Source organism: Diaphorina citri, unplaced genomic scaffold (assembly GCF_000475195.1).
Source record: "Diaphorina citri unplaced genomic scaffold, Diaci psyllid genome assembly version 1.1 scaffold1017, whole genome shotgun sequence".
In the NCBI taxonomy this organism is placed as follows: Eukaryota; Metazoa; Arthropoda; class Insecta; order Hemiptera; family Psyllidae; genus Diaphorina; species Diaphorina citri.
Window position 1 is genome coordinate 16,232 of NW_007378447.1, and position 7,833 is coordinate 24,064.

The following is a 7,833-nucleotide window of genomic DNA, read 5'->3' on the forward strand; positions in this document are numbered from 1 at the left end:
AATAAGAATTTCTAAAAAAAAAAAAAAAAAAAAAAACCTCAGCATTCTGTTTAGGAATTTTTGAACAAAAAAGGGGCCGCTAACATTTTCCCCACATACAAAAATAATTTCCTCAAATATTCAAGTTCGGTTCCTCCAACATTTTCCTAAATACCTACATAGGTGTTCTCAAATATCCAGGTTCGACTGTACAACACACCGTACAATACAAAAACCGACCCTCAACTTTCTCCAAGTTCAAACTTTGCATACGAAGCATTTCATTTGAGATTAATGAGGGAGCGCCCTATCTTTTAAAACGTCGAAAAACAAAAGTCATTACAGGACTAACGGCGGCAAGCGAAGGAATTATGACCTTTGGATAGGAGAGCCGAAACTGAAAGCCTTTGCTTTGCAAATCACACATCATTAATTTGAATTTGTGGTCAGGGAGAACATGGGGGGTGGGGAACTATGTAGGTATTAGGAAAATTGGGTGGTGGTGGGGGAGGTAGATGAACTGGATGGGGTTGGATAGGTACTACAAGTAGGGAGGGCCATTGGATGGGGGTATGTAGGTGGGTAGGGGACTTGGATGGAGTTAAATATAGGTAAGTAGGGAGGGCAATTGAAATGGGGGTGGATAGGTAGGTGGGGAAATTGGGTGGTGGTGGGGAGGAGGTAGATAGGAAAACTGGATGGGGTTGGATAGGTATTAGGTAGATAACTTTTATAGGGGTGGGTAGTTAGGTAAGCAATTGTATGGGGGTGGATAGGTAGGTTAGAGACTTGGATGGAGTGCTGAGGAAATGGGTAGGAAAATTGGGTGGTGGTGGTGGTGGTGGTAGATAGATGGGGAAGTGTACAGTTGTATAAACATGTGGGGCAAAAGGGTGGTTAATGTTGAGACTGTTTGGCCTGGGACTACAGGTTAATATCAATATTAAATAAGGCGTTAGACATTTATTGCTGTGGGTCTACTTCTTCATACAGGTTATTTACACCAAGTCTTTAGATAAGAGTTTCAAAGGTTTCAGGCCTGCTGCACGTTGGAAAGAAGTGGTAGGTAGTTGAGGGACTTTGTGTAGCGCGGAGATGTACGATTCCACCTGAAAATCCATACCTATGAAAAGAACACAGACCTCTCACACTCTAGGTTAGAGTGAGTTACTTCCTCTGATTTAGGTTGTTGGAACGCTATAGGTATTTTAGTGTCGAGCTTCTTCATATAGAGTTCAATATTAGAGTTCCGGGACTCAGTCACTCGATTGGGCTTCCAGCACTTTAGTTTTTCTCTCAGTGCAGACTCCAATCGGTGTCCAATTCTCCATCGACTTCGATCGACTTTAGTCTATCGATTTTAGAGGCACATCTTTAGAGCTGACAACACTAGTTTCAGTACGTCAGCGGTCAGAGTTATCCTGTTCTGTTAGATGACATCCCCTGGTGACATATATCATGTTATTCACACACATCATCGCAGTCAAAACTGTCTTCGCCCAGTGATAAATGAAGTGTTCTAGCATTAGAATCAGGAACTGTTATGAGCCAGGCGTGATCATGTGTGGAAGCACCCAATGAGAGAATAGTCTTGAGTTCGAGAAAAAGTTGAATGTTTTTCTGTATTTGAGTTACTGATGGCCTTTGTTTGATGAGCCTCATTTGAAGGGTTGTTAAGAACTATAGGTAGTTAGGTCAATGATAGAGGGAACAGATTTGATAGTGAAACCTGTAACGGCTAAGGTCTTGTTGTCCCGTAAGCGAAGAGAGAAGGAAGACAGGATAGGAGAAAGCCAGCCGTTCCGAGAACGAACCTTACCTGTTTAGGATAAAATCGGGGTCCTAGCGCTTATAAAGCAGACGCTCTACAAAGGCTTCTCATTCGCACTTTTGGCCAGGAAAAACGTTGAGAATGAGAGAAGTTATCTTTGCACATGGAGTAGTACATACCAGATTCGGGTGTTGTCTTTTTTTCAATCCGTTTCTTTCACTTCAGGGTCTGAAGTCCATGTCTTTCTGATTTTTCAAGAATTTGTTGTAGCTGTATCTCCCTTCTCAGACAGCATTCTCCCTTCTGTGACAGCGTTCATCCATCTAAATCCCTCTGTTCCTCTATCTTATTCCTGGAACACCAGTGGTTGTTCCTCAGGAAAATGGTCGACTAAATACATTAGGGTCAGTATTAGTAATCAGTATAAGTACTTTTACCCCTTATCCAGGCAGTTTAATTCCTCTGAGCCTTGTGAACTATACCAGACGTTTCACAAGAACCATCACAACACCCTGTAGGTTTAAATTCTTCATGGTGGTTCTGAATTCATTAGTTTTAAATACTCCAGGCTGCTGGTCTCGTTAACCAAATCATCTGTATTGATTAGGTGACTCTTGGAACTCTTGGGATGATCAGGTAACTGATTGATATTATTATCTGAGGCTTCGTGTGGTGGATGTAGCAGAATCACCTGGTCCAGCAATAGCTAGTAGATGGCCATAATTATGGTCAGTCAATAGGGTCTTTTAGGATTATCAGCAGGATTATCTGGTCAGTCACTATAGTATTTAGTGTAGAGGTACGTTTAGTAGCAGGATTGTCTGTTGTCTGGTCAGTTAATAGTAGACATGTGGGATCTAAGTTCATCTTCTGGTGTCGATAGTTCAAACAGTAGTTATAGTAGTCACTGTTGGGATGCGGGCTGTAATAGTAGGAACTAAGAAGAGATTGATGTACGAAGTAGCCTTTCTTCATATCAGGCTGGAAGTTCTGGGAATCAGCAAGTCTGATGTCAATTTAAGGTTAAAATGCACTATTACCTGCCTCGGTGGTGTAGTGGTCAAGGCGCTCGCCTGGTAAACAGGAGGGCGTGGGTTCAATCCCAGCCGAGGTATGGAATACCTACCTCGGTGGTGTAGTGGTCAAGGCGCTACCTACCTCGGTGGTGTAGTGGTCAAGGCGCTACCTACCTCGGTGGTGTAGTGGTCAAGGCGCTACCTACCTCGGTGGTGTAGTGGTCAAGGCGCTACCTACCTCGGTGGTGTAGTGGTCAAGGCGCTACCTACCTCGGTGGTGTAGTGGTCAAGGCGCTACCTACCTCGGTGGTGTAGTGGTCAAGGCGCTACCTACCTCGGTGGTGTAGTGGTCAAGGCGCTACCTACCTCGGTGGTGTAGTGGTCAAGGCGCTACCTACCTCGGTGGTGTAGTGGTCAAGGCGCTACCTACCTCGGTGGTGTAGTGGTCAAGGCGCTCGCCTGGTAAACAGGAGGGCGTGGGTTCAATCCCAGCCGAGGTATGGAATACCTACCTCGGTGGTGTAGTGGTCAAGGCGCTACCTACCTCGGTGGTGTAGTGGTCAAGGCGCTACCTACCTCGGTGGTGTAGTGGTCAAGGCGCTACCTACCTCGGTGGTGTAGTGGTCAAGGCGCTACCTACCTCGGTGGTGTAGTGGTCAAGGCGCTACCTACCTCGGTGGTGTAGTGGTCAAGGCGCTACCTACCTCGGTGGTGTAGTGGTCAAGGCGCTACCTACCTCGGTGGTGTAGTGGTCAAGGCGCTACCTACCTCGGTGGTGTAGTGGTCAAGGCGCTACCTACCTCGGTGGTGTAGTGGTCAAGGCGCTACCTACCTCGGTGGTGTAGTGGTCAAGGCGCTCGCCTGGTAAACAGGAGGGCGTGGGTTCAATCCCAGCCGAGGTATGGAATACCTACCTCGGTGGTGTAGTGGTCAAGGCGCTACCTACCTCGGTGGTGTAGTGGTCAAGGCGCTACCTACCTCGGTGGTGTAGTGGTCAAGGCGCTACCTACCTCGGTGGTGTAGTGGTCAAGGCGCTACCTACCTCGGTGGTGTAGTGGTCAAGGCGCTACCTACCTCGGTGGTGTAGTGGTCAAGGCGCTACCTACCTCGGTGGTGTAGTGGTCAAGGCGCTACCTACCTCGGTGGTGTAGTGGTCAAGGCGCTACCTACCTCGGTGGTGTAGTGGTCAAGGCGCTACCTACCTCGGTGGTGTAGTGGTCAAGGCGCTACCTACCTCGGTGGTGTAGTGGTCAAGGCGCTCGCCTGGTAAACAGGAGGGCGTGGGTTCAATCCCAGCCGAGGTATGGAATACCTACCTCGGTGGTGTAGTGGTCAAGGCGCTACCTACCTCGGTGGTGTAGTGGTCAAGGCGCTACCTACCTCGGTGGTGTAGTGGTCAAGGCGCTACCTACCTCGGTGGTGTAGTGGTCAAGGCGCTACCTACCTCGGTGGTGTAGTGGTCAAGGCGCTACCTACCTCGGTGGTGTAGTGGTCAAGGCGCTACCTACCTCGGTGGTGTAGTGGTCAAGGCGCTACCTACCTCGGTGGTGTAGTGGTCAAGGCGCTACCTACCTCGGTGGTGTAGTGGTCAAGGCGCTACCTACCTCGGTGGTGTAGTGGTCAAGGCGCTACCTACCTCGGTGGTGTAGTGGTCAAGGCGCTCGCCTGGTAAACAGGAGGGCGTGGGTTCAATCCCAGCCGAGGTATGGAATACCTACCTCGGTGGTGTAGTGGTCAAGGCGCTACCTACCTCGGTGGTGTAGTGGTCAAGGCGCTACCTACCTCGGTGGTGTAGTGGTCAAGGCGCTACCTACCTCGGTGGTGTAGTGGTCAAGGCGCTACCTACCTCGGTGGTGTAGTGGTCAAGGCGCTACCTACCTCGGTGGTGTAGTGGTCAAGGCGCTACCTACCTCGGTGGTGTAGTGGTCAAGGCGCTACCTACCTCGGTGGTGTAGTGGTCAAGGCGCTACCTACCTCGGTGGTGTAGTGGTCAAGGCGCTACCTACCTCGGTGGTGTAGTGGTCAAGGCGCTACCTACCTCGGTGGTGTAGTGGTCAAGGCGCTCGCCTGGTAAACAGGAGGGCGTGGGTTCAATCCCAGCCGAGGTATGGAATACCTACCTCGGTGGTGTAGTGGTCAAGGCGCTACCTACCTCGGTGGTGTAGTGGTCAAGGCGCTACCTACCTACTGGTGGTTTTTGTGTTGAATATTTTCTGCGTCCTCCTTTTGGTTGAAACGTCCGCCCTTTTTAGGCAAAATGTCCTCCTTTTGAAATTTCATGTCTGGTAACCCTATGCGAAGGTGAATAAATGAAGATTGACGAAAGTTAGAGGAAAAAGGGAAAATTGTTTTGCATGAATTAGTCTTTTTCATATACCTAGGTATATTTTTTTTTAAATAGGTCTATGAAAAAAAGAACGTTTTTTTTCAATCGAAAATGGTCTTCATTTCATTGATCTCCCCAAATGGCTATTCTCTGACTCAAATTATTTTACGTATTTCGTTCCAGAATTTCAAACCCCAATCCTGTTAGCATCCAAACTACTGGGAACTGGGACTCAGAAATTTCATATTCATTAGATTTTATCCATCTTTTTCTGATAATGGTCACTCCATTAGAATCACCACTATCACCAAACTCTCAATGACTTGAATTTTGTTCTAATTATGCTGATCGCACCTCAATTATGCTAAGTTGCTGAGTGCACCCCGGATTAGAATGAATAAGAAGAGCAACAAGTTGCATTTAGCTGCAGAAGAGTAAACGAAGAACTGAAATTCAAATTAAAAGAATAGCTTTCAATTAAAGACCAATCATAGTGAGAAACTATCTCTCGAGTATCTAGACGCATAAATAGCGAACTGACTACAAGGTGTGGGGAAGAGATATCAAAAAGGCAATGAATAAACCGTTTGATAACTTTATGAATGAGATAATCATTGTAAGACCGAACAGAGTTATAGTACTATGGACCGGATATGTAAGGTAGGGTAAGTGTACCATTTATTCGCCCACCTAAAAAACGTACCATTTATTGGCCCACCTGTACCATACGCCACATAAGTCTGCTATAGTACTATGGACCGGATATGTTATGTAGCGAAATGAACGTGGAAAATAAAAGTGATTTCAGAACCCGTGGGCGGCTCAGGATTTCAAGAGAGGGAAAAGGTGTGACTGATTTCATCAAAAGAAAGGGCTTAAAGACTGCTATCGAACCAGTGCTATTCAAAAATTGTAGTCATAAAAACAAAAATTAAACAAATAAATGTGGGCAGGTGGGCCAATAAATGGTACATTTTTTAGGTGGGCGAATAAAAGGTACACTTACCCTATGTATGTAGCGAAATGAACGTGGAAAATAAAAGTGATTTCAGAACCCGTGGGCGGCTCAGGATTTCAAGAGAGGGAGAAGGTGTGACTAGAGAATAAATGGTACACTTACCCTACCTACCTATGCACATGATGTACCTACCTATGCACATGATGTACCTACCTATGTACATGACTACATACCTACCTACTGTAGGTACAGTGGGGACAAAATTAACAACCAAAATAAACACAAAAATAAAATGCCTAAATAATTATTTGTAAATACCTGGAATGAAGATGTTAGAAGTTAGAATATGAAAGAACGAAGAAAAAAGAATAATTTAGTATGAAAGACGTGCGACGAATAGAAAAAAGACAATAGAGAGGGGGAAGTAATGTGCGGTTATGTGCATAGTATGAAAGACGTGCGACGAATAGAAAAAAGACAATAGAGAGGGAGAAGTAATGTGCGGTTATGTGCATAGTATGAAAGACGTGCGACGAATAGAAAAAAGACAATAGAGAGGGGGAAGTAATGTGCGGTTATGTGCAAATATCTTTCCTTGGAACCCATGGTGGTTCTGAATTCATTAGGTTTAAATACTTCAGGCTGCTGGTCTCGTTAACCAAATCATCTGTATTGATTAGGTGACTCTTGGAACTCTTGGGATGGTCAGGTAACTGATTGATATTATGATCTGAGGCTTCGTGTGGTGGATGTAGCAGAATCATCTGGTCCAGCAATAGCTAGTAGATGGCCATAATTATGGTCAGTCAATAGGGTCTTTTAGGATTATCAGCAGGATTATCTGGTCAGTCACCTTTTCCTCCTCCTCTTTATCCGCCTCCTCCTCCTGTTCAATACACGGTTTGCCTCCTGGTTCAATATTATACGTTCAATTGAAGTTGAATGTTTGATGTGGTTTAGAGCTGGACTGCACGTGTTTGAATAGACGTATAACTGCAAGTACAAGTATAAGTATTCGTATACGTATAAGTATACGTATTAGTATAAGTATAAGTATAGGTATACGTATTAGTATATATAAGTATAAGTATATCTAAGTATAAATGGTGCTGTATTTAGATGTTAGTTAGAGCGGTATTTAGCATAGACAGAACAGCCCTTCATGGAAGAACGCGGATTTGTGTCTGTATTTTACTGTGGTCATATTCCTGGATATGATTGTAAGGACATTCCTGCTTTCCACTTAGAAAGCCTAGTTAATAGTTAGCTTTCTCCTATCCTTTCCTCCTTCTCTTTTGGCTTTCGGGACCATAAGACCTCCGTTGTTACAGTCCCCTCTATCAAACCTGCAGAAAGATAGCTGTGCTTTTAAGAAGTATACCCAAGTGAAGTAGATACAGATCTTCTATGCCCTTTATCCTGGCACTGGTGGACCATCTTTTGGTACTTTTGGTGTGCTCAGATAACTCAACTGAGAACAGAACATTGTTCTATTTTCTCCCAAGATTCGAGCGATGCAGCAATTGCACCATTAGGACTGGTGTCTCTATTTACATTATGCCATCTTGTTGACAGTGTGAAAATAATGGGTCAATCATACTATGAGTACTATTAAGGCCCATTATATTCTAATCTAAATAAATTCCGACCTGAAATACAATGCCTGTCCATTAGTATTAATGCACGTGCTATATGTGTGGCGAACTTAAATTATCTCACAAGAAACATTCATTAACGGTAAGGTATAGGTAATAGGTATAAACCTAAATATTTGTACGGTCGA